This window comes from Lynx canadensis, chromosome B1 (assembly GCF_007474595.2).
Source record: "Lynx canadensis isolate LIC74 chromosome B1, mLynCan4.pri.v2, whole genome shotgun sequence".
Taxonomy (NCBI): domain Eukaryota; kingdom Metazoa; phylum Chordata; class Mammalia; order Carnivora; family Felidae; genus Lynx; species Lynx canadensis.
This window is the reverse complement of record NC_044306.2, coordinates 151,761,411-151,788,514: the sequence shown is the minus strand read 5'-3', so window position 1 is coordinate 151,788,514 and position 27,104 is coordinate 151,761,411. Positions and strand designations below refer to the sequence as shown.

Below are 27,104 nucleotides of genomic sequence, written 5' to 3'. Positions count from 1 at the left end.
ACTCTCAGTGTTGGTCTCCATTCTGGCTCCTTCTCAGTCTCCTCTCTATATGGCACTAACTCTGGTCTTGCCAAGGCCCCAGATTTACAGAGCAAGGAAGCCAAGGTTCAGGAGTCCTCACCGGTGTGTTCTTCCCCAGTGGTTTGTATCGTAGGGAGACCAACCAGACTGCTTTATCAAATGTAGAAGATATGTGCCAGCATGCATGCCATCACCCTTCTCTTTATTGTAGTTCTCTCTCAAGGGCTTGAATTTAAATTTTAGTTCTATCATCCTTCTGGGGAGGATAACTAAAGATTAAGAAAAATAATGTTCTCTAACAGAACTCTACTTCAGTGGTTCTCCACCCTGGTTTACATGGGAATCCCCTAGAAAACTTTAAACATCATGACCAAGCTGCCAAAGAGAAAAAAACTAATAAAGTTGATGTGGGAAGGGACATCACAATTCTCACATACAGTCAATTTGACAATCAGTGACTTGGAAGCTACCTGGATCACCTGCTCAAAAAATGACAAAATGATCTGAAGATAACAAAAAGAAACATAACTAAAGCTCATTATCTCCAGCCTTGCCTTATTTGAGAATTATGGGTATGATTTATCTTTTCTTAATGACCCATTAAAAAGGTTTTATAATGGGGATGCCTGTGTGACTCAGTCAAATGGCTCTTGATTTTGGCTCTGGTCATAGTCTTATGGTTCATGGAATCGAGCACCATATCACACCCACACTACGTGTAGAACCTGCTTGGGATTCTCTCTTTCCCTCTCTCTCTGCCCTTCCACCACTTGCACTTTGTCTCTCTCAAAATAAATAAACATTTAAAAAAAAGTGTTTGCAATCGCTCTCTATGTGATATTGAAAATTACAAATTTAAGCAGCGACAACTCCCTGAACTGCCTCAAGATGAATGTGACTGAGGGATGCTACACATGGTTATATGCGTACACTCTCACATGCACGTTTTATCCAAGGGAATCTATTTTCACCTCAGATTCCTTTCATCAAAGAGAACCTAATCTATTGTTTCCCATTATGACTGTGCAATCAAGAAAGAAGAATATAAGACATGGAGAATGCATTGTCCGTGATTGAAAAAAACACATTAATCTAGTAAATACACAGAAATAGCCTTTCAGTTCTTCCAGTATATGCTTTAAGTGCATACACCTACATAGTTTTACCTTGTAGCCCCTCCCACTCCTAGTTAACATAAGATCTGTTCTTCACCTGAAGATTTCCAACCACTGGTGTTTTCAAGATTATAGTCCTGTAAGAGCAGAGTGGCTACGCTTATACATAATTCAAATGGGAAATATAAGTTTTTTTCAAATTTATGTTTGGCTATTTTTCCAAATTTGAGTTCATTATTAGCCATAATTGCTAAGGGGAAAACATATCCTTTCTTAAATATGAGACACAAATATTTTATTTAGAAAAATAGAACCTGTGGGGCTCCTGGGTGGCTCCGTGGGTTAAGTGTCCAACTTAGGGTCAGGTCATGATCTCACAGTACTGACAGCTCAGAGCCTGGAGCCTGCTTTTGATTCTGTGTCTCCCTCTCTCTCTCTCTGTCCCTCCCCTACTTGTGTTCCATCTCTCTCAAAAGTAAATAAACATTTAAAAAATTTAAAACATAGAACCTGATATTTCTCTGTACAGCATCCACTTGAGAAGCTTTCTTGTTTATATTCCCATGACTTTTTAAAAGAAATCTTTCAATTTTATTGACTATATTTTCTGTTTGCTTATGTTAATTTATATGATCTATCACTATGGTTTTATTGGTAAAATTTCCTTCTCAAAAAGTTGGAACAAAATGTTATATATAAACAGATTAATCACTGAATTCTAATAAAAGACCTCAAATTTACCTTCCAAGTTCACTGAGTTTGTGCATTAAGTCAATCAATCAGTCAGTCAGTTAGTCAATAAATGTTAATTGAGAACCGGTCTCTGCATATGATTAGGTTTGGCGCCAGAAAAACTAACACTAACACACATTCAAAGAAGGCAGTAAAGTAGTGAAATTTCTACACTTACTGTAATTGTAAACTCTGAAGCTTAAGGACTTAATTAACACTTTAAATTAGTAAGTAATTCAAGCTCTAACTTCTATTACTGAAAATCAGGTAAACAAACCCCATATTTCTCCATTGTCTTATATTTAACAATATTTGGTTATGACTATACATTTGTTGTGTTACGTATATCCCACTTTGATTTATGTAGACAAATGAGAGATCAGTTGTTCTCATGCAGATAATAGTCAAAAATCAGATTTAGTATGAAAGTCTCCCCAAATTATTTCCTATTACTGAATGTATGTTCTATAAACCACATACGACCAACTCTAATAATGTCAAAACACAAACACAAAGAAGTATATAAAAAATGTTCCAAAACACAAGACTGATCATATTCAGAAGCCAAAGGAATAAGAAAATAATGCTTCAACATGTTCAGGAACTCAAAGGAATCCCACAATGCTGAGATCACTGTGGTGAAAAGTTCCTCCCTTCTAAAAATGGAAATAAAGGGCCTAAATCCTGAGCATGAGGGATTTTATTTCTAAAATAAGTTTTTTATAAATTCATTTTGGCTAAGGACAAAAGGAAGGTTGGTAGATTGTGCAGGGCTTTTACATTTAGACTCCTATTCTGTTTTAATACAAGGAGACACAATTGAAAGCATTGGACTCAGACTAGAGTGACCATCTAATTTATCATCCAAACCAGGCAATTTTGTGAACAAAAGAGGAACTACTGATCATTAGGCAGGACAATACACAAAATCTCGAACTCTCCTGTGCTTTCCACGACATAGGGTCATGCCTATTGCACACAGACCTGAAGTTCTAACCCTATTTGTTTTTTTTACCTAACTAGGTATAAAAATTTGTGGAAATTTTATAATACATCTTGTATCTCAATGCATAGAATTAAACCCGAAAATATGCACCAGGTGTCTGTGACACATTAATCATTCAAAATATGGTAGTTATTCCAGGAGATCTATTTTTTCTTTTGGCATCTTTGATCTAAATTCCGTCAGACATAAGATATTTCAAATTTTTCTATTGCCAAATTTTCTCTATATGTTCGTGAAGATATTCCAGGATATCTTTACGAAATATAGTCGTGCCTGTCATCACTGCCATGAGAGGAACGTGCCCGTTCTACGAGGAGAGAGACATGTGGAGGAGAGCCATCTCAGGCAAGCTCAAGCTAAGTCAGCTGATGTATATATATATATTTTTTTAGCTCAGGGGCCAAGGAACTTTCTTCCATAGTGGAAAAGGCAGTAAATATCTTCAGCTTCGGGGCCATATGGTCTCAATACCAACTATCAACTCCGCTGTTGTACAACATAGTCTTAGATAACATAAACCAACATCCATAGCTAAATTCTAATAAAATTTTACTCCTAGAGACTGAATTTGAATTTTATATTATTTTCATGTGTTACACAATATTTTCCCTTGTTTTTTTTCAACCATTTAAAAATGTAAAACCCATTCTTAGTTTTAATGAAATATACAAAAATAGTTTTCAAGCCTTATTTGGCCATTAGGCAGTAGTTTGCGAACCCCTGTGTTACTTTGTTGTTTATTCATTTACTATTGAAATAAATATACTTGAGCTTATTGTTTACTTTTACATGTCACTGAAGTTGGTAAATTTTTGTAATTTAGAGTTATTTTACTAACAGCGAATTGATACAACTTCAGTACAGAATAGCCGAAGGTTGTCAGTGTATAAACATTCATATCAATATGTGTACACGATTTTGGCAACTTATCACCTTTGCATGTAGTAGCACAATGTCAGTTGTGGTTGATTTGAAAACTGTGCTAAGAAAGAACCATAAAGTCAGGTAGTATTTTGAAATTTTTCACCTGTCTTCTGGAAATTGAAAACAAGCAAACCAGCTATTTTGTTGGTTGAAAGTGAACACAGCATCTATTTATTACCTTTGGACTGAGAATTGCCAGAGCTCACTTTCCTCCTTTCCTTCTGAAACTGTAATGACCAGCTTTTAAGATCAATCAGCCTGGGTCCTTAAGTGACCGTGTTTGAGATGCCCCGTTTCTGTCTGCTAATGGACATCCAGCATGAATGAGAATTGTTAACTTAATTAAACAAAGAGGCCATTAGACTGAGGCGGCTTTAATGCCTCTGTAGCCTACATAAGCAAACCAAAATCTAAGCCAGTATATCCTGCAAGGTTAAGAAATCAAAACCTGAGGACAACCAATCTCAAATAGCCAGCTAAGTTTTTCCATATAAGGCAAATGCTTAAACTACAGCCAATCATAATTTCCTGGTTCTGCTTCCATCACTTTTCTATAAAGGTCTCTCAGAGCTCCTGCCAGTAGTGAGCTCCTAACCATTTCTAGTTCAGCACTGCCAGATCATGATTTTTGCTCAGATAAACTCATAGTTTTTTAGTACAGGAATTAAACAGAATGAAAACCGTTTAGTCGCATAGATTTGGGGCTGTTTGCTGTCACCATGTAACCTGGTATGATGTGTGCATACATAAACAGTAAAAATTTAGTGCTGTATTTTAAGTGCTGTATTTTAAAGATAAATATACATATTGCAAAATAAAATAGAATACTTTTAAAAGTTGTTGTTGTGGTCTTCCTATTTAAAAGGCAAATATTGTTTACTTTTCAAGACCATATCACTGAGCTACAAATTTTACAGGTCCCAAAATTTTCTCCACGGGAGATTAAATACAGAACTCCAGAAAATAAATATAAATGTCAAATAGGATATTTAGGCAGATATGTTTGGCTGTCACCATCAAATTTTAAAACTGCTAATGTGGACCAAAGCAGTTCCTTTACATACAGTAAGCTTCTATCATCAGAAAGTCTAAAGCAAGTCTATTACGGTCCATAAAGAAATACCATAAATTGTTCTTCCATACAAACAAAAAGCAAATAAATGACACGTTGGATGAATTTTTCTTATCTACAAGTAATTCTTATATTGCTCAAAAGGAGTTGAGGTCTGGTGACTTGAAATAATGCAACTGTTAACCTAGGAGTGGTTGTGTCTTTTCTGTGCCCTAAGTTGTTGCTCAAAGCACATTAATATAAATTTTGCATTTCAAGTATCCTCTCTTGATTTAAGGAATGAAAGGGCAAACAAGGAACCACCACACACTTTTCTTGCCTTTTACCACACAATCAATTGCATTCAATCTGTTGCTAGAAATCCTCTAGTGCTGCTTGGCCCTAAATCACCGGTATTCAAAGGTTTATTGCACATTCACACTTGCTTGTCATTTGCAGGAAGTCTAATTGAGAGAATTTACAGTTGGTTGAGTGTTTCATTTAGATTGTACATGTTTAATAAAAGCTTTTTAAGTTACTAATCTCAGCTCAGGAAACAACAAAAGTGCTCGAGGGTTAAAGAATAAAACATAGCAGGTAAATGTTATTGTGTGACATTTCCTTATAATGTTTCCAAGGAACTGCATTTACTGGCTTTGAATTGTTTTTACACATCTAACTCGCTTTGCTGGAAAAATTGAGCCTATTAGTTATACCACGTGACAGAAATGTGATGGTAGAATTACTTCTCAGTCAAAATGCTGTGGTTAGCTGAAAATAGTGTCAATAATTATTGCACTCGAGAAGAAAACTTAAAATAATATCTCCAGTGAAATAATCTTGAGCATCTTTTCATAAAAATAAATCTAATTAAATGTTAGGAACTGATTTTAGCCTATGTTCCTGTGCCATCATCTTAAAATGGGACCCTGATTTTCACCTTGCATTATTGAACCATATGCATTGTTTATGGATGGTACTGCCCAGAGGGGACTCATTTCATGCAAATAATCCTTGTTGCTATTTAGCCTTATATTTCAAAGAAAATGTGAAACTATGTAGTAAAAAAGACCACAATGTTAAGGTTCAAAAATGTGACATGATAAACTTCCCAGATATATCAACATCTGAATTCTTCTCTCTGTTTTGATGTGGCTAAAATTGTTTAGCCACATAACAATACAAAAAATTAGACAGTGCTAATAAACAATGCTATAGGACAAAAAATGAAATATGTAGACTAGCTCTTTTAGTAGAAAGTTGAGAACTTGCTTGCCTTCTCATTACTCAGTAAACATTAGTCCCTTGCTATTTTCCTTAGTTTGGTGAACTAAATGCTAATCCTACTGCTTGACACAGAGTAGCTCTTTAAACTCCATTGTTTCTAAATAAACTCTTCTCTTAAATAAAAGTGTGGATCCACCATTACCACCTAGCTCAATTGGATTAGAATTTGCATTTAAAAAACACATAATTTGCAAATGGTGTTGATGATAACACGAGGCATGAAACACATTAGTGTATTAGGATAGAACCATTTGTCCTTAGAATTAAATTTACAGTGGACAAAATAAAGAAAAGCATTCTCTAAACAGATGGCTAAAATTACTAATACCAAAAAAAAAATAATGAAAACATTCTCACTAATTAGACTGTTGGACAACATTTCTCTAGAAATATTTTAATGAGTTTTAATTTTAATTGATTTTGATCCAGATTCACTTATTTAAATTTTGGAAAGCTTCAAGCAGAATGATGCAGGGAAGTACTTTGACAACATGGAGGAGAGTATTTCAAAGTGAAATCGAGAGTTTAGATTTCTCTTTCATCCACTCAATCATTGAGCAAATTATATAATTGTCTACATGCTAGATATAGAGCAGTGCACCAATATGCTTCCCGTGTTCCTGAAGCAGACATTCAAATGGAAGAAAGAGATAAACAAGTAAATGTTTTCTTCATGAGTTCCATGGGGAAAAATAAAGTTATAAAGAGAGGTCAGAAGTGGGGTACAGACGGTACGCTTCTTTAGAGTATCAGAGCAGGTCTCACTCATGATGTGATATTTGAACAGAGACCAAGGGCAAGTGAGGGAGTTAACCACATGGATCACCAGGGAGAAAAACTATCAACATTGGTAGTCTAGTTCTGTATTAAGCCAAAATCAGCTATGACTACATAAACAGCAATGTGCACTAGAATTGTTTCTTGAGTCATCAATTCGCTGAAAGCTTTATTCAACACAGCACCACATCTGCCATCCCTATCTTCATTCCCTTCCCTTTTCTTTCTGAGCCAGCTTCAACTCTCACCGTGGCTTTCCTCACACGAGGCCCTGTGCGCAATCTGCTTAACTACTATTAGGACACATCAAATAGCTTCAACTACTGCATCCTTTTTCCTGCCTGATTTTGTCTGTGTAACCATGGTAGGCTTGAAAGAGAGAAGAAATTCACCTACTTTCTCTGAAAGTTGGTTTTAATGTTTTCCATCTTATCGTGTATTAGCTTCCTCGATATTTGTATGTCATCTGTTAATGCCTTTGTTTCTTCACTTCGTGTGTATTCAAATCAGTCAATAAAGACATCCTTGCTTCCCAACAACTGCACACTTGCCATTACTTCTTCTTAGCAAATAAGTACATGTTAGTTTTCTACTGCAATTGTAACAAATTACTATAAACTTGGTGGCTTACAACAACAGCTATTTATTATCTCACATTCTGTGTGGGTCAGAAGTCCAGGAGAAGCACAGCTCAGCTGTGCATAGAGTCTCACAAGGCTGAAGTCAACATGTCAGTAAGGCTGCCTTCTTATCCCAAGACTGTAGGGATGAATTTGCTTCCAAGCTCATTTAAATTGTTGGCTAAATTCACTTCTTTGCAGCTAGGGGAGAGAGGTCCCTGTTTCATCCCTGTCAGCCCCAGGGCCTGATTTTCCTGTTAGAGGCTGCCCACATTCCTTGTTATGTTTTACATGTGGCCCTTCCTGCAACAGCAAGGCTGGTCCACACATTCGGAATGGCTAACCTCTTCTGCACTATTATCTCTCTTCTGCCACCCCACCCAAAAATGTAGTCTTTCTCTGAGTCCAGCCAGAGAAACTTCTCTACTTTAAAGGACCTAGGTGTTTACATTGGGTCTACCTGGATAATCAAGTATAATCTCCCTATTTTAAGGTCAATTAATAATTTTTTTAATGTCCACTTACTGATTTTGAGAGAAAGAGAGAGAGTGCAGGGCAGGGGCAGGGAGAGAAATAGGGATAGAGAGAACCCTAAGCAGGCTCCAAGCTCAACTCAGAGCCCAACGCAGGGCTCAATCTAACAACTAGGAGATCAGGACCTGAGTCGATATCAAGAGTCATATGTTTAACTGCCTGAGCCACCCAGGTGCCCCAGTTGATTAGCAATTTTGATTCCGTCTGCAAAGTCCCTTCACAACAGAAACTAAATTAGTGTTTAAGAACGGAAATCTTGGGGGAACACCTTCAGAATTTAATCTACCATAAAGTGCTAGCACCTTATGTTAGTATGTGTTGTCATAAAAAGAGCAGCTGTTAAAGCTGGTAACTATTAATATCTTTACGCTATAGGTGGAGAAAGTGAATGCAATTTAAGTAACTTCCCCAATGTTCTTTACCCAGTGAGACCTGGAACAGGAATTAAATCTATGTCTGTATGATTCCAGAGCACATGTTCTTCCTCAAAGAATGGCATGCTCTTCTTCAAACAATGAATGGCAATGTCAGATACACCTTGATGAGCAGGAATCAAGGCAATGGTTCTAAATTAAGCTTGATTAAGCAACTACTTTGAGGTCAGATTATGGATTAGGTACCTGAAAGACTTCTCTGCAGCACAGTAAATAGTAATCTTCTACCTGGAAATGCATTGCATTTGAAACTACTGATGGTCCTTTTAAAAGTACAGTATTCTTTTTGTTTGTTTGTTTCTTTAGATAATTTTGTTCACATTATTTTAACTCATGAGTTAAAACAATCACCTCTCCATTTAAAAGAATAATTTTATATTTAAATATAAAGGAAATAGATTAAAGCATTAATTAGAAGAATACAAAATATGTATATCCCAATACTAGAATTATGTCATGATTCTTTAAAAGGCATATGTTATTTTAATAGTAAAGTGACAATTAAAAAGATAACCACTTTAATGTTGTGAAAATAGTAAAAAAAAAAAAAAGAGGTTAGAGTGGGAGAGAGCCAAAGCATAAGAGACTGTTAAAAACTGAGAACAAACTGAGGGTTGATGGGGGGTGGGAGGGAGGGGAGGGTGGGTGATGGGTATTGAGGAGGGCACCTTTTGGGATGAGCACTGGGTGTTGTATGGAAACCAATTTGTCAATAAATTTCATATATAAAAAAAAAAGAAAATAGTAATGAGATTTTTAACATTAGTTCTAGATCACTGATATATATATACACGTATATATACGTATATACGTGTATATATATATATATATATATATATATATACAGCGTTTCATATTTATAAGTTTCAGTCATGAACTTCAGCTTCTACATATCATTTGTTTATTCTAGAAATTTTGACTAAATGTAAGTAAATCACAACACAATTAGAAATCATAGATAAGGATTTCCAAGCGCAAATTAAAAAAAAAAAAAAAGGCGAGTTTGGCAATACTCATTTAATTTATAGTCAGACTAAAAACATTGTAAACATACTTGCATTTGTAGCCAAACTAGATAATTTGAGGGCAGAATATTTTAAAAGCACTAATAGTAACTATTTTTTCCATTATTCAATGAATAGATTAATATACTAGATATTGAAGAAAGCATTCCCTGACTTACATTATGGATTACGGTTGTATAGCCTTTAGAATAGCATGAGTTCCAAGATTGCAACATTTTTCAGATAAAATAAAGTGAACATAAAGTAAACATACTGTTTAAATTTTAAATTCAATGCTATGTTTTTCACAAAAGTCTTTTATTGTATTGTAATTTCAAGAAAAAAAGAAATGATGCACTTGGGTCATTTTCTCAACTCATATTACCTAGTTAATTAGATTAATATACAGAATCAATTGATCAGCAAATTGTCATTACTTGTAATATAGAATCTGTAACCTTGCTTTTTTAAACTATAGGTCTTCTCAAATTTAAGAAAAAAATTGCAAAGTAAATATTTTTAAAAGATGAATGCTTATACCAATAGGGATTAAACACAATAAGGATTCTCCTCTTAATTATTGACAATTTTTAAAATTTTTTTCTTTTAAAAAAATTTTTTAATGTTTATTTATTTTTGACAGAAAGAGAGAGAGAGAGAGAGAGAGAGAGAGAGAGAGCACGCATGAGTGGGGGAGGAGCAGAGAGAGAGGGAGACACAGAATCTGAAGCAGGCTCCAGGCTCTGAGCTGTTAGCAGAACGGGGCTCTAACTCACCAGCCATGAGATCATGACCTGAGCCAAAGTCAGACACTTAACCAACTGAGCCACCCAGGCTCCCCGCAAAATTTTTTAATTTCTATTAGCCGACAAGAAAGATAATCTTTGCATTCACTGATATGTTGGTTACAGAGAATAAAATAAAATTTGAGGATTTGTCTAGCACATTGGAAACTTAAAAATCTTAGCTTTTAACACCTTTATAACTTTAAGGATTTGCTATTTTCTATACCCAATACACATGCACACACGCGCACGTACACACATCCACCACAAAAAACTCAGCTGGAGACAAGTTAAATCTCTGTAGGGACCAGAACCTCTCTACACTAGCCGACTGTGATTTTTAACTTATTTCCAGGCCACCCATCTAGTTTTCTGGGTAGTCAGATTTCTTTCCACTAGCTACTGCCAGAGGATGTGTTCAAAGACCTTAGTTCTGGGATTCCGCTTGGCATGCACAGGGTTACTCAGAGGAGCGACTCTGCAGTGTTTTCATAGTATAGTATAGAAATGGAGGTTTGCGTGTATCAAATCCTTGACAAATGCAAGCAGTTAAGTAAAACTTTGTTTATATTGCGTGCCTCTCAACAGAAATTAAGAGCTGTGGAAACAATTCACGCAAGTGGTTGGCAATCTTCTCTCGTTCTCTCTTAGTGAATATGACAAGCTCACCTGCTGTGGGAGGCTGAAAATAAAGGACAATCTCACCACATTAATAAAACATGAGCCACAACTGAATCTGAGGCCAACTAAACCACCAGAGACCTAGTGTGACGCTTAATTTTGTCGATGATGGAAGTACTTTAGCCTGAGGTAACTTTCGTGGAGGCCATATTTGCGTGCAAACCTTCACTTAAAGCACTACAGCTGGGCAGAGTTAATGTTCATAGGAGTGTAAACTTACAGTAAAAGGCAGGAACCACATGAGATGTTACATCGCTCAAGCCAGTCAACTTTGGTAGTGGCCTAATGTTTTATTGAAGCTCATTCCTCCTCACAAGAGATCTGAAAACCCACTTAGTGCCCTCAGAAAATTGTCTGTTTTGGCTGCATGGACTGGTTCCTAATCACAGAAAGATAAAAACATCAAAATAAGCTAATAGGGTTTTGCCATGAAATACGGTCCCGGGAGAGCAAGAAGTAAAAGGGGAAGGTTTCTGGGGGATCTATTAAGTTCAAGGGTTTGGTGAGGTTAAGGGAACATGCTCCCATACAATGAAAGGAGGAGACAGAAAAGGCATACAAGTAAAAGGGGAAGTTAAGAAGAAAAAATAAAAAACGTATTTTTTAGGAAATGAAAAAAAAGACCCAGTAAATTAAGTAAAACCATCCTTAAATTATGTATCAGTCAGTGTTTCAAAATGATGCTGAGGCATTGAAACAGAATTATGGTGATGGCTCATATGAAAAATGTTCCTTGGAAAACAGTTTAAATAAGAAATCATGATACAATGCCACCAGAGAAAAGACATTTTGTGAAAGAAAATTTTGCCTTCTGTCAATTAGATATTCCAGGCAAAGATTTCAAAATTATGTTTTCACTTATTTCCATGTTCGTTCCTTGAGAATGAGAAAATAGGATTTCTTTAAATTATATTCTCAACCAAACAGTGTTTAAAAATGGAAATAGGAAGAGAAAACATATAAAATGATTGATTATTGGAGAACCTTGGGATTTCTTGTTGATCTCATCTCCAGCTACTTAGGAGATTTCAAACAAGGGCTTATGGAAAGAAGTCTATAAAGAAAATAGTGCAACTTACAGAGTTAATACTTCTGAGTCTCCGTATGCTTCAATTTGTCGTGAGTTGACTATCCCCATGGTTTAGAAAGTAAATGTTTTATCACCTTTTGTGCAACAGCAAAGTTTTATATCTAATAACTCCCAGAAATTCTTTCTGGGAGGCAATGGCACCCACTAATGGATTCATAAATTTGTTACATAGGGCGCTGATGGTTTTGGTAAAGGTATTAGAGCACAAATTTAGAATCATATATTCTCACATTTGCAAACGTATCCATGTCATTGTCTGCACTTTCTTAGTTCCATAGCAAAGAAGGGTTTTAAGGAAAGAATAAATTATATAAATGTGCACTACCTTGACAGTTCTTGTCTTATATTGTATTTATTGTGAACCTGAGCCAAATTCAGATTTTTAGAAATGATCACTGAGGTAAAAATTCTTACTGTTCTTTCAAAACCGAATAAAACATTACTTCGGGGAGCACTGCAAATCGCTTCTCCCTCTAGCTGAATTCAACCAGCATAGGCATTTTGTGTGGCTCAGACTTTTTTTTTCTCCAATTTTTAATAGCTTGATCCAACTGTTAAAAATTGAGATGCTTTGGAGAGCCTCGGTGGCTCAGTTGGTGAAGCATCTGACTCTTGGTTTCTGTTCAGGTCATGATCTCACGGACCGTGAATTCGAGCCCTGCATCGGGCTCTGTTCTGTCAGTGAGGAGCCTGCTTGGGATTCTCTTTCTCCCTTGGAACTCCTCCGCTTGTTCTCTCTCTGTCTCTCTCTCTCATTCTCTCTCAAGATAAATACACTATAAAAAATTTAAAAATTGAGATGTTTTATATTCCAAGTCTGAATTCCAGCTTCCCTTGGAAGTCAGAAGATCAGCTTCTACCAGCTACTACTACCCACCCACCATATCAGTTGTGATCTATCAGGTGGAACACTGCCAAGACTGAGCCCTATGGCCAGCCTTTTCCAACCCAGTACTACTCCATCTTCCCTGTGGTCTTAACTTACAATGAGACAAAACCTCTTTGCCATCTATTGTCACTCTTGCCCTATTTTTTAAAATTATTTTTTCTGGTTGTTTTTTTTTGTTTTTAAATTGTCTTACTCTACACCCTTATCTGTATCGAACATTGGAAAATGTGTATAAGAGTCTTCCAGTTCAAAAGCATAGCAGAGCATACTTCCTTGTGCATATGAAGAATGCGTCTAAAAAAAGAAAAGAATGCATCTAAGTAATATAATATATGCACCTCTATCTTCCACATAGAGTACTCTTTCACCTCCCTGTCCCACAAGGCATTCATATTTCAATGCTTTTAAATCCTTGTTAGAATGTTAATCTCTTTCCTGTGAACCTCTAAGGTATTTCTCATGAAACCTACGTTGTACTTCACCATGGATATGCCTCTTTCCTCTTAACAGACTCAGGGATCTCTGAAGACAAGCCTCATGCCATACTTCTATTTCGTAGCCCCCAGAACACTTGGTTTAACACTGTTAAATAACTTTAACAATTTTTTTATTAGAACTAATGTGTGAAAATGAAACTAGGTAAGAAATACCACATTTATTTTTTTTTTAATTTTTTTTTTAAGAAATACCACATTTAAATGGCAAGGTACATTAAAGGATTACTATCCAAAAAAGTTCTAGCATCTAGATGAGATGAGTTTGCCCACTACTGGATTTAATAATTACATCTCTCCTTTCTTTAAATACAATTAATAAAGCAGTGTTATGTACAGACCTTCTTTACTGTAGTTTTGTCCACCAGGACTTTTGCTCAAGATTCTTCTTGATTTGGGGCACCTGGGTGGCTTGGTCAGTTAAGTGCCTGACCTGACTTTGGCTCAGGTTATGATCTCACAGTTTCTGAGTTTGAGTATCACATCAGGCTCCATACTGAGAGTAAGGAGCCTGTGTGGGATTTTCTCTTTCCCTCTCTCTCTGTCCCTACCTGTTCACAGGTGTGTGCATGCTCTCTCCTAAAATAAATCAATACACTTGAAAAAAAAAAAAGACTCTCTGATTTGCCAAATATAGGTCATAATTTGAAAGTGGAGTAAGATATAGAATGACATTTTTAAAATTCTCTTCACCCTGGATGAGACATTTTATGATTGCATAGTATTTTTTTTAGAAGTAACTTTACCTCTGCCTATAGTTGAAATAGAGACTTATGTGTTAATTGACCCAGAAATATTTGGTACATTCATTTAATATTTAATGGGTTATATGCAAGAATTATTTTCTATTAGTTACCTTCAATAATTACTATGATAAATAAAAAAAATCATAAAAAATAAAAATAAAAAAATAATTACTATTAAATATCTAGGATTACCCCAAAATTAAAGAGTAACTTGAATAGTTCAAGCAAACTATGGTTATTGCTATAGCACGCCCTAGATAACTCTCTAGAGAATACTTTTTATGCTATCATTCACAATGTGTTAATATTCTAAAATCATTTCCCATTGGGTTCTCTCACATGCTATAAAGTTTACATTATTAAAATTAATTAGATATGGGGCTATGTAATAATAATACGAGCTATAAAAATAACTTATGAATTATTTTCCATATGCCAGGCATGATGACAGATTTGAGATGTATAAATATAATGCTCACAACAACCCTCATTTTGTTGATGAGGAAACTGAGACACCTAGAGATTAAGTAACATGTTCCAGGTCACCCCACTAATAAGGAGCAGAGCCTGCTTTCCACTCAGTCTGGTTAGCTTCCAAGCCTATGCTCATAAATACCATATAAAACAGGCTTTATTTATGGCAATATCATATGAAGTAATTGTGAGTTTCAATAGTTAATTTTTCCCAATTTTAAAGATATATCCTGGATATAATATTTCACGAAGAGAACATAGCTTTGTTAAATTCTGAGACAAATGTGACTATAGTGATTATTTTTAATGTGCAAAAAGATGGTCTAGTGATTCTTTATTCTTCTCTTAATAGGTACCAAATTGGTTAGTCTATGAAGTACAAGTTTAAACCAGTAATAAAATACACTTATGCATTATCATTTATAAAAACTCAGGCATATATTTTAGCACATTTATCAGGGCCAGAGCTGTTGGCTCTGTGTAAATGGTGAATCTATTCCTCCTCTTCCTTGCAAAGTTGGCCGTTTTTTTTTCAAATTTTAGGCCCTGGCATAGATATTGCCTCTCTTGATGTCCCTTTGCACATACTTTGCACACATTTGACTATCACTCCATTAATTTCTTTCAGAGAATTCCTCTAAACTCATGTTTACATAAAAGTTGTATATATGTGTATTGTTTCTTTCCCAGATTAGAGGATAAATTTACAGAATGTGGAAACCATGTGTATTACATTCACTGAGGCATATAATATCATAGGGATTGGCATGAAGAAATGTGTTGCATAAAAGATTTTCAATTAGCTGTAAGTAGTTTGCTACTAAAATATACAGGGTTGGCAGTTGTGAATTGGTGAGAACCCAATAAGAGATCAATTGCAGAGAAAGCCAAAATGTATTCCATACAGTCTATCATACTGTAGGTAGTTTCAGTAATACTCTTTAGTGTTTCCAAACCATTTTCTTACATATTTCAATCAATGCAACTTTTGAGCAAACCTTTAAACATAAAAATTGTCAAAATATAATTTCATCTCCACTGCTACAACCTTGGTCCAAGCCACCATCATCTCTCACTTAGACTCCAGCAATAGTGTCCTAATTGGCCTTCCTACTTCTACCCTTACTCCCCTACAGTCTCATCTTGGCACTTAAGTCAGAGCGAATCAGATCATGTAACTCCTCTGATCAAATCCTGCCATGGTTCCTCAACTCAGTAGAAGCCAAAGCCCTCACAACAACCTACATAGCTCTAAAGATCTGGCTTCCACTTAAATCTCTAATTCCTATCCTACTTCATTCTACCTCCCTTTCTTTACTCCAATCATTCTATGTACTTTTTGTTTTTTGAAATGGTATACAAATACACACCTTAGGACTATGCATAGGGTGATCCCTGTGTCTAGATTGCTATTCTTTGAGGTATCCACATAGAGAACTCCCTCACCTTCCTCAGATCTATGTTTAAATGCCATCTCAGTGAGGACTATTCAGACAACATGATTTAAATTGCAACTTAATCCCTCAAACCTTCAATACCATTTCCCCTGCTCAATTTTTTTTTAACCATACAATTTAGCATCTTCTAACACATTTCAATGGATTACTTTCTTGTCAAGTATCTTAAGGCAAAATATCCTTCTCTGACCATCTGACCTAACATGGCCAATGGGATGTAAATAGATGTGATGTAAACAGAAGCTTTGCACAAGTCTGAGGTTCAATTTGTCCCTAGGACTCCCAAATTATGGGAGGAGGACATGTCTGAGCAGTTGCTGGTCAAAAGAGAATGAGGAAACCTGTGGGACAGAATCCAATCTGCAGCCTCAAGTCAAGCCCAGGCTACACGAACCCTGAAGAAAAATCATCTGAATCCACTGACAGACCAAACATCAAGAAAAACATTTATTGTTATAAGCTACCAGGTCTTATGGCAACTCATAAATTATTATTGTGGGAATAACTGACAAATATATGTGGAATATATTTATCTGTTTTATTTCCTATCTCTCTTCCTCTCTGTTTCTTCCATAAACACAGGTTTACATTATTTTATATTCCCAATGCATAGCACAGGAAATGGTATGTGGTAGGCACTTAACAATAGTTAAATGAATAAATGAATGTATGATAGCTAATTCTAATGTCACAGTATACAATTAGAATGAATCCTCCTTCATACACATAGGATGCACATTTGTATTTTGAAGAATATCAAAACCCCAAGAGTAATTATAATTTTTAAAATTATTTGAAGATGTGAAAATTATTCTAAAATGTCTTATGCAGAATAACACATACGAATAGCTAGATACAAGGAAAAAAAAACTGAAAAAATCCCACAAACATGTAGAAGCTAAACAACATACTACTAAACACATTTGAAGAAATAAAAAGGAAATATAAAAATACATGAAGGAAAATGAAAACACAATGGTCTAAAATCTGTGAGAAATAGCCAAAGCAGTTCTAAGAGGGAAGTTTATAGTAATACACACCAGTGTCAAAAAACAAGAAAGATCTTGGGGCGCCTGGGTGGCGCAGTCGGTTAAGCGTCTGACTTCAGCCAGGTCACCATCTCTCGGTCCTTGAGTTTGAGCCCGGCGTCGGGCTCTGGGCTGATGGCTCAGAGCCTGGAGCCTGTTTCCGATTCTGTGTCTCCCTCTCTTTGCCCCTCGCCCGTTCATGCTCTGTCTCTCTCTGTCCCAAAAAAATAAATAAACGTTGAAAAAAAATTAAAAAAAAAAAAAAGAAAAAAACAAGAAAGATCTCCAAATAAACAACCTAACCCTACACCTAAAGGTGCTAGAAAAACAACAAAGCCCAAAGGAAGTAGAGGGAAGGAAATGGTAAAGATTAGAGCAGAAATAAATGAAACAAAGACTCAAAAAGACAACAACAACAAAAAATCAATGAAGCAAAGAGCTGGTTCTTTGAAGAGATAAACTCGATAAATCTTTAGCTGCCTCATCAAGAAGAAAAGAGAAAAAAAGGAGAGGACACAAAATCAGAAATCAAGGAGAAATAACAACTGACACCACAGAAATACAAGGAACTATAAAAGAATATTAACAAGAATTATATGCTAACAGATTAGACAACCTAGAAGAAATTGATAAATTCCTGGAAACATGTAATCTTCCATAACTGAATCATAAATAGAAAATTTGAACAGAGCAATTACAAGTAATGAAATCGAATTGGTAATCAAAAACTCCCAACAAACAAAAGTCCAGGAATAGACAGCTTTGAAGGTGAATTATTCCAAACATTTGAAGAGATCATACTTATTCTTCTTAAACTATTCCAGAAAACAGAAGAGGGAGGAAAACTTTCAAATTCATTCTACAAGGCCAGAATTAGCCGGATACCAAAATCAAAGACACTAAAAAGAAAGACAAGAAAGGAAAAAACAGAAAAAAAAAACAACCCAAAACTATAGGCTGATATCTCTGATGAACATAGATGCAAAAATCCTCAACAAAATGTTAGTAGACCACTTCAATAATGCATTAAAAAAATAATTCACCATGATCTAATGGGATTCATTCCAAGGATGCAAGTGTGGTTCAACACTTGCAAATCAATATGATACATCATGTTAACAAGAGAAAGGATACAAACCATATGTTCATCTCATAGATACAGAAAAAGCCCCGACAAAATAAAACATCCCTTCATGATAAAAACTTTCAACAAAATGGTTTTAAAGGGAACATACTTCAACATAATAAAGGCCATACATGTAAACCTAGGGCCAACATCATACCCTGTGGTGAAATACAGAAAGTATTTTCCTCTAAGATCAGGAACAAGACAAAGATGCCTATTCTTGCCATTTTTATTCAACATGGTGCTGCATGTCCTAGCCATAGTAATCAGAAAAGGAAAAGATATAAAAGGCATCTAAATTGGTAAAGAAGATGTAAAACTGTCACTATTTGCAGATGACTTACTATACATAGGAAACCCTAAAGACTCTACCAAAAATCTACTACAATAAACAAATTAGATAAAGTTTCAGGATAACAAAATTAACACATGGAAATTGGTTGTGTTTCTATACACTAACAACAATTAGCAGAAAGAAATTAAGAGAATAATCCATTTACAATTGCACCAAAAAGTATAAAATATCTAGGAAATAAAGAAGTAAAAGAACTGACTCTGAAAACTATAAAACACTGATGAGAGAAACTGAAGCCAACACAAACAAATGGATATTCCATGTTCATGGATTGGAACAAGTAATATTAAAAAATCTATGCTTCCCATAACAATCTACAGATTCAATGCAATCATTATCAAAAAAAAAAAACAAACAGCATTCTTCACAGAATTAGAACAAGTAATGCTAAAATTTCTGTGGAATCACAAAAGGCTCCAATTAACCACAAAAATGGTATGGTACTGCCATAAAAATAGACACACAGATCAATAAAACAGGATAGAGAGCCCAGAAATAAACCCACACCTATATGGTCAATTCATCTATAATGAAGGAGGCAAAAATATCCAACAGGGAAAATATAGTATTTTTAATAAATGGTGTTGGGAAAAACTGGACATCTACATGCAAAAGAATGAAACTGGACCACTTTCCTATACCATACACAAAAATAAACTCAAAATGGATTAAAGACCTGAAGCCATAAACCTCCTAAAAGAAAAGACAGGTAGTAATCTTTTGGAATGATGATCAGGGTCATTTATTTTAGTAAATATTAAAGTATGTGATAAAGCTACTATATTTGAGCAACTTGCACATCACCAGATGGTGAATTAGGAAACCCCAGCCTCTGTTACTCCCACCCAAAGATAAAAATTTAAGATAGCTTTCTATAAACAAAAACAGCTCTGGGAGAGCAAAGGTGTCCACTTAAGAATAAAAAACGGGGGCACCTGGGTGGCTCAGTTGGTTAAGCATCCAACTTCAGATCAGGTCATGATCTCATGGTTTGTGGGTATGAGTCCCATGTTGGAATTTGGGGCCTTATACTGACAGCTTGAAGCCTAAGGCCTGCTTTGGATTGTGTCTTTCTCTCTCTCTCTCTCTCTCTGCCCTTCCCCCACTCACATTCTGCTTCTCTCTCAAAAATAAACATTAAAAAAAATTTTAAAAAAAGGAATGACAGAACAAAAAACCTGATAATAATTACACAAAAAAGGCAGACAGCTTCATTTTGCTTGCATCATCACATCACCTAGACTCACACTGCTTAACACCAAGAAGGAACAAGCCAGCTAGAAAGATTTCCCTCCCACCACTGGAAAAGTGAATGCAGGGTGAATGACTAGCTTCTGTAGCCATTCAGGGCACTATAGGAAAAACCCATTTAGTTTTCACCCCACCTAGAGACCAGCAACTATCAGATATACAGAGATAGCTGGAAATAAGGAAGAACAGGGGCTACCAGTAACAACCATGCAGTGGAAGTAACCACAATTTCCAGTGACCTGCTCTTCAGAGGACCCCAGGGTCTTTTGCCACTGAAGAAACCAATAGCCAGCACAGCCTCTACAGAGCCCCTACAGATTCCACCAGTTTTAGGCTCACAGGTATACATGTTTGCAGACACTACCATCTAAATCTTTCCCAGTCCCTCCCCCAACCCCTCCCAAAACCTGGGATCCAAACAGGCAGGCAGATAGCCCAGGCTTCTGCCACTGCACAAGTGCTAAATGCCAGTCTAGACCCCAAATGTGGACCCCTACCATCATGTGCACACTTTTGGCACTAGTCCTCCAGCCATAGCTCGTTATGCCACTGGCCTGAATTCTGTCACTGGCCTCCACCACTTGTATGCACATTCATGGTTACATCCTGCAGCCTTAGAAGTGCACATAGACAGAAAAACCCTCACAACTGTTTGTGGGCCTGAATTCAGCCCTATCTCCAGTTAGTGGCCTGCACCACTGGATTCACACATGTTAGCCATTCCATCTTTACACCTGCATGAACCTTTATAAAGCTATCAGTTTCTCAGCAAAGACTTTGCAGGCCAGGTGAGTACAATGATATATTCAAAGTGCTAAAAGACAAAAAAAAAAAGAAAGAAAAAAACTGCCAACCAAGAATACTCTACTCAGCAAAGTTGTTTTTCAGAAATGAAGGCAATATAAAGACATCCTTAAACACACAACAGTTAAAGGATTTCACACCACTAGACTTTCCTTACAAGAAATGCTGAAGAGAGTTCTTCAAGCTGAAACAAAAGGACAGTAATTAGTACCATAAAAACGTGTAAAATATACAACACACTGGTAAAGCCAAGTATATAGTTAGATTCAGAATACTTTAATGGTGAAATATGGTGGTGTGTTACCCACATACCTCGAGTATAAAAATTAAAAAACAAAGGTATTTAAAAGAACAATAACTATAAGGACACCTGGGTGGCCCAGTTGGTTAAGCATCTGATTTCAGCTCAGGTAATGATCTCAAGATTTGTGATTTCAAGCCCTATGTCAGGCACTCTGCTATCAGCATTGAGTCTGCTTCAGATCGTCTGTCCCCCCTCTCTCTCTGCCCCACCCACGATCATGCTCCCTCTTTCAAAAAATAAACATTAAAAATTAAAAGAGAAATAACTATAAAAATATTAATAAATACACAATATAAAATATGTAATTTTTGACAACAAATGTAGGGGGGAGTAAAAGGGTAGAGTTTTTATGTGTGATCAAAGTTAAGTTGTCATCAGCTGAAAGTAAACTTTTATATCTCTATCAGGTTTCAAGTAAGCCTTGGGATAACCAAAAGAAGAGATAGGAATCAAAGTATACCACACTAAAGAAAATCATCAATTCACAAAGGAAGACAGCAAGAAGCAAGAAACAAAGGAACCACATATCAGGTAGAAAACAATGAACAAGATGGCAAGAGAGAGAAAGTTCTTACAAAAGGCATAGTATGCTGAATGGATTAAAACAAACAAGAAACACAAACCAACCAACCAACCAACCAACCAAAAACAACAACAACAAAAAAAACACAAGACCCAACTATAAAAGACTCACTTCAGCTGTGAGGACACACACACACACACACACACACACACACACACCCAACACAGAAGCACCTAAATATAGTAAGCAAGTACTAACAGATGTGAAGGGAGTAGTAGATAGCAATACAATAACAGTAAGACACTTCAATTCCCCACTCCTGACAATGGGTAAATCAACAAAGGAAATGTTTTAATTGAACCATATTTTAGACCAAGTAGACCTAACAGATATATACAAAAGTTTGCATCTAACAGAAGCAGAATATATACTCTTCTTAAGTGCACATAAAACATTTTCAAAGAGAGATTATATGTTAGGTAACAAAACAAATCTTAACAAATTTAACAAATCATACAAAGTTCTCTTTTCTGACCAAAATGGTGTGAAACTGGAAATTAATAACAAAAAGAGCTCTGGAAAATCTACAATATGTGAAAATTGCACACACTCCTGAACAACCAATGGGTCAAAGAAGAAATCAAAAGGGAAACCAAAAAATATCTTGCAACAAAAAATGAAAGCAAAACATAACAAAAGTTATGAGATGCACCAGACACAGTGTTAACAAGGACTTTCACACCAATAAATGACTACATTAAAAAAAGAGAAAGATCTCAAATAACCTAGATTTAAACCTCAAGCAACTAAAAAAAACAAATAAATAACTAAACCCAAAGTTAGCAAAAGGAATAAGATCAGAGAATAGAGAAAAATATATAAAAGATGATAAGAGGTATTTTTTTGAAAAGATAAACAAAAATTGACAAACCTTCAGTTGGACTTACCAAGAAAAAATAAAAGGAGTACTTCCATATGTAAAATCAGAAATGAAAGATGCTACAACTGATAAAAGAAATGCAAAAAATCCTAACAACCTACTATGAATAATTATGACAACAAATGTTATTACTTAGAATAAATTGACAAATTTCTAGAAACAACTTTCCACATTTGAATCATGCAACTTACCACATCTGAATAATGAAAAAGAATATAAATTTGAACATATCAATAAACAAGTAAAGAAATTGAATCAGCAATCAAAAATTTCCCAACAAAGAAAAGCTCAGAACCAAGTGGCTTCACTGGTGAATTCTAAACATTTAAGGAATTAACGCTAATCCTTCTCAAAATCTTCCAAAAATTTAAAGAGGGAACACTTTCAAAATCATTTATGAGGTTAGCATTACCCTAATACCAAAGCCAGGTAAGGGCACTACAAGAAAATAAAGCTAAGGACCAATATCCCTGATAAATATAGATGTAAAATTCTCAACAAAATAGTAGCAAACCAAATTCAACAGCACATGAAAAAGGTCATGTCATGATCAAAAGGGACTTATCCCTGTGATGCAAGAATAGTTTCACATATGCAAATCAATAAATGTGATATACCACATTAATAGAATGAAAGACAAAAATCATAAGATCATCTAGGTAGATACACTAAAAGATAACATTCAACATCCTATCTTGATAAAAACTCTCAAAAAAAATTGGGTATAGAATAAACATACCTCAGCATATTGAAAACCACACATAACAAGTCCACAACTAATATACTCAATGATGGTAGGTTGTAGGCTTTCCATCTGAGATTAGGAACAAGACAAGGATGCCCACTCTTGCCACTTTTATTCAACATAGTACCATAAGTCCTAACCAGAATGATTAGGCAAGAAAAAGAAATAAAAGACATCCAAATTAGAAAGAAAAAAGTTACCTTGTATGTTTGTTGATGACATAATCTTTGATGTAGATAATACTAAAAATGCCACCAGAAAAACTGATAGAATAATAAACTCAGTATAGTTTTAGGATACAAAATCAACAGACAAAAAACACGTATCTATACAACAACGTCTGAAAAAAATATCTGCTATCTATTATCTATCAAATCCCATTTACCAAAGCATCAAAAATAATGAAATATTTAGGAATACATTTACCCTATGAGGAGAAAGATCTCAACTCTGAAAAATATAAGATGATGAAAGAAATAGAAGAAAACACAAATAGATATTTTGTGTTCATGGATCAGAAGTGTTAATATTATTTTTAAAAAAAATACTACCCCAGTCTATAGATTTAATGCAATCTCTATCAAAATCCCAATGAATTTTTCACAGAAATTCAAATGGTACCAGCAAAGACCTTGAAATGTAAAGCAATATTAAGTATAAAGTTGTAGACATCACACTTCTTGGTTTCAAATTATTCTACAATAATTACTATAGTAATCAAAACAGTATGGTATAGGAATAAAAACAGACACATAGACTCTATGGAACAGAATGAAAAGCCCAAGAGTAATTATGGGCAATTAATAGTGGACAGGGGAGCCAAGAATACTCAGTGGGGAAAGGATAGTATCTTCATTAAATGGTATTAGGATGGGGCGCCTGGGTGGCGCAGTCGGTTAAGCGTCCGACTTCAGCCAGGTCACGATCTCACGGTCCGTGGGTTCGAGCCCCGCGTCAGGCTCTGGGCTGATGGCTCAGAGCCTGGAGCCTGTTTCCGATTCTGTGTCTCCCTCTCTCTCTCTGCCCCTCTCCCGTTCATGCTCTGTCTCTCTCTGTCCCAAAAATAAATAAACGTTGAAAAAAAATTTAAATAAATGGTATTAGGAAAACTGGAATTTCACATGCAAAATAAATAAATAAATAAATAAATAAATAAATAAATAAATAAATCCTACAATCCAGTGCAGATATCAGATACAAACTTCAAAGACAAATTTATTTTCAAAGGCTTATTCCAGTTTCATGGGGCTAGCATGAGGTGTATACATTTCGGCAAATGTATACTTCAGAATTCACTCATGTAGCAAATGCTACACATGTCCTCCATTTAGAAGCATTTGTGATGGATGATGGAGAGGCCAGACCCATCACAATCCTGCTTGCTGATCTGCATCTGCTGGAAAATAGACAGCAGAATGTAGCCACCTATCCACACAGAGTACTTAAGTACAGGAGTAGAGATTATCTTGATTTTCATCAGGCTGGGCTGTGATCTCCTTCTGCATCCTGTTGGCATTGCCCGGGTATATGATGGTCCCACCAGACAGCACCATGTTAGCATAGCAGTCCTTTCAGATATCAACGTCACACTTCAAGATAGAGTTGAAGGTGGTCTTCTGGATACCACAGGACTCCATACACAGAAAGGAGAGCTGGAGGAGCACTCAGGACAGCAGAACCACTCACTGCCAATGGTAATCACCTGCACATAGGCAGCTCATAGATCTTCTCCAGGAAGGATGAAGGGGTGGCAGTGGCCATCTCCTGCTCGAAATCCAGGGCAACATAACAGAGCTTCTCCTTGATGTCACTCACAATTTCCCATTCTGCGATGGTGGTGGTGAAGCTGTAGTCAAGCTACCCAAGAATCTTCATGAGGTGGTTCCATCAGGTAGCAGTCAGCCAGGTCCAGATGCAGGATGGCTTGGGGCAGGGTGTACCCGTCATAGATGGGCATGGCGTGGGCGACCCCATCCCCAGAGCCCATGACAATACCAGTGGCGTGGCCAGAAGCATACGAAGAGGGAACAGACTGGATGGCCATGTACATGGCTAGGGTATTGAAGGTCTGGAACATGATCTGAGTCATCTTTTCATGGCTAGCCTTTGGGTTCAAGGGGGCCTTGGTCAGCAGCATGAGGTGCTCCTCAGGAGCCACACAAAGCTCATTGTACAAGGTATGGTGCCATCTTCTCCATGTCGTCCCAGTTAGTAACAATGCCATGTTCAGTGGGGTACTTGAGGGTCAGGATGCCCGGTTTGATTTGGGCCTCATCACCTATGTGGCAGTCCTTCTGGTCCCTGCTCATGATAATGCCCTGTTGCTGGGGCACTCAACCATGGGCGGGAAAATGGCCAGGGGATATCATCCCCAGCAAAGCCTGCCTTGAGCTTGTCAGAGCCATTGTCAATGACGAGCCCAGCAATCTCCTCTACTATTGCCGTTGGTGGAGGTGGAGGTGGCGGCAGTGGATGCAGAGACCAGGCAGTGGGAGAAGGCAGAATCCAGGCTGGCTACAGTGAGTGAGACTTCCAGGTTTCTTTTAATTGGAATCATGGATAGTCTACTGTCCTGTTGGTAAGAATATCAGTGAGAAAAAAAAAAAAAAACAAAACAGGCTGGCATCCTAATTTAAATATTTTCATACTTGATGCATCTTCTTTTATCACCCAAAATCCTTCAACTTCATGCTTTTCCCAAATTTGAGATCATACCATCTTTGTCCCGTTAAAAGTGTCCTTTGTGTACAAATGATACTGCTCCTTTAAAAGTCATTAGTGAGATGTAGACTCCCCTAAGAGACTCTATGATATGTTGTTTGTGCAGTTGGTTCTCTGAGAGTTCTTCTTCTGTTTTATTCTTGTCCTTCATCTTCAAGATGACATGGTGCCTTCACAAGTATCTCCTTATAATCTATGTAAATTATTTACTATGTTGGTTTTCTACTGCCATACTAACACATTACCAGAAATTTAGCAGCTGAAACAACACAAATTTATTATTTTACATTTCTGAAGGTCAAAAGTCCCACACAGATTTCGGGATGTCAAGATGGCTGTGTTTCCCCCCTCCCAAGAATGCTCTAGGGGAAACCTGTTTCCATGCCTTTTCTAGCTTCCAGAGATCTATACATCCCTTAGCTTGGGCTCTCCTTCCCTAATCTGCAAAGGCAGCACTATTTCAGTTCTTGGACCCTTCTTCATGGTCACATCTGTCTCTAAGCTCTGCCAAGAAAGTTTCATGCTTTTAAGGACTCATGTGATTAGATTTGGTCAATTGGATAATCCAGGATAATTTCCCATCTCAGAATACATATCCCTATTCATTTCTGCAAAGGCCCTTTGACTCTTTGCCATGTAAACAATATACACATCCCAGGGATTGTGTTTAGCACATTTTTAAGGGTTTATTATTCTGCCCACCACTTTCACCATGACATCTTCCAAATATGGGGATGTACTGTGTAATATTTCAATATAAAAGCAGATGCAGGGGTGCCTGGGTGGCTCAGTCAGTTAAGCTTCCGACTTCGGCTCAGGTCATGATCTCACAGGTTCGTGAGTTCAAGCCCCGCGTTGGGCTCTGTGCTGACAGCTTAGAGCCTGGAGCCTGTTTCAGATTCTGTGTCTCCCTCTCTCTCTGACTCTCTCCCATTCATGCTCTGTCTCTCTCTGTCTCAAAAATAAATAAACGTTAAAAAAATTTAAAAAAAAAAGCAGATGCAGAATTCCACACATACCTCCAAGAAAAAGTGAATCACATTCAACTTATGTATTTATTAATAACCTCAAAAATTTCTATGTACCAGGATGACAAATTTCTTTCTGATCAAATGTACTCAATATAACTTAGTATTTGATTTAAAATAAAACATTAACATTTTATAAGAAAGGCAGAGATTGTTAA

The 27,104-nt window shown here is 36.3% G+C and overlaps 1 pseudogene; it reads right to left on the bottom strand.

Annotated features, from left to right (window-relative positions):
* Positions 1 to 24,524: 24,524 nt before the first annotated feature.
* Positions 24,525 to 26,852, bottom strand: LOC115512593 (annotated as a pseudogene).
* Positions 26,853 to 27,104: the final 252 nt, after the last annotated feature.